A 1546-nucleotide genomic window follows, 5' to 3' on the forward strand; every position below is an offset into this window, starting at 1 on the left:
CTAGGCCCAGAGAGTGTCCCCAAGTGGCCCCCAACCCCAGCCAGGGTAGGGAGAAGACCAGTTCACCTTAAGTACCTACCGTCCCCACAACCTACAAGTCCACTCTTGCATAAAGAGTTTGGAGACTAGAGAAAGGCATACCTAGGGCAGGAATGCATCCTGAGGCTAATCTGCTAAAGGCCAGAGAGAGGAAAAGGTCTGCAATAGCTGACTTTTCTTTCTTTTTAAAATTTTCCAGGATCTCAGGCTACTAGCAGGCAGACCTGGCATCATTTTGCTCAAGCCATGTCCTCTTCCCAGAATGGACTTCTATCTGCCCACCCACATCCTACCTTTGCTTTAGGCATAGCTATGACCACCATTCTGATTAAGAGCAGGGATCTGAACTCTCCTCTTGAACTTGAAAATCTACTCTGCCGCTTAATAGTGGTTGAAAATTGGGGCAAGTTGCTTAACCGCCCCAGCCATAATCTCCTGATCTGTTAATGAGATAGTAATAGCAATCGCATACACACAGGCTTATAGTGAGGTTCAAGTGAGAAAATCCAGGTAAAAAGGGCCTAACACAGAGTAAGTACTCAATCAATGTGGTCATTATTTTAAGTAATACTGCAATAAGCTATCCCAACTGGGAACTGATCATGCCCTCTCCACCCTGCCCCAGCCCATAGGTATGTAGTCTGAGAACATAAAGTTTCTACTCCTTTTCCACCTAAATCATTTTTCATAATCTTCTTTAAATCAGCTACTATGAATGAGTGCGGCAGTCTCTAGCCATGCTTTGCACTTAGTAGGTACTCAATAAGTCAGTAAATACTTGTTTAAAAAGTTACCCAACATGTCATATTCCCAAACTCTGTAAATCCCACTAAATTCTAAATCCTCTGCTCTAGCTCCCACACAATGTCTGGTTCAGCCACACTCAATTGTATAGGACATGGGAACTGTGGGAAATGGGCTGAGTGGGAATGTGGGGGGTGAATGAGAACAAGATGAATTCTGGGAGGGGCTCTGCTGCTTCCAGGCCACATGGACCAATCTCTTTTGACTGCTCTTCCTCCAGGGCACTCAAAATTCCACCCTCATTTTTGATTATCCAACAGCTGACCTGACACATGCCTGCCCATACAAGTCCTCATCCAGCCAGAGGGTGGGTTTTGAAAAGCTGATCTAGTGCAACCAACTGTGTAGGTCATGGCTCTGGATTGTCTAACCCCTTGAGAGGCGGTCTATGTAGTTGAGGGGTGTCTCTGTGTGATGTGGGGTGCACGTGTACTTGCCCATAAATATTTATATATTTATATATGTGTATTTGTGGGTAAACCTTGGTCCTTTTATCTGGGAATACATTCAGTAATTCATTTGTTTGTCCATTTATTATTCATGGAGGACCTACTGTGTGTTGCCACTATGTCAAATGCTATAATGCAGCATTCACTAAAACAGACAAAATTCCTGCCCATACAGAGCTTTTTTTCTTATTTTCTTAGTGAGAACAGAGAGCAAGAGTAAACATGCAAAGAAATAAATAATTCAATTTCAGTTG

Source organism: Rousettus aegyptiacus, unplaced genomic scaffold (genome assembly GCF_014176215.1).
Source record: "Rousettus aegyptiacus isolate mRouAeg1 unplaced genomic scaffold, mRouAeg1.p scaffold_m13_p_7, whole genome shotgun sequence".
Lineage (NCBI taxonomy): Eukaryota > Metazoa > Chordata > Mammalia > Chiroptera > Pteropodidae > Rousettus > Rousettus aegyptiacus.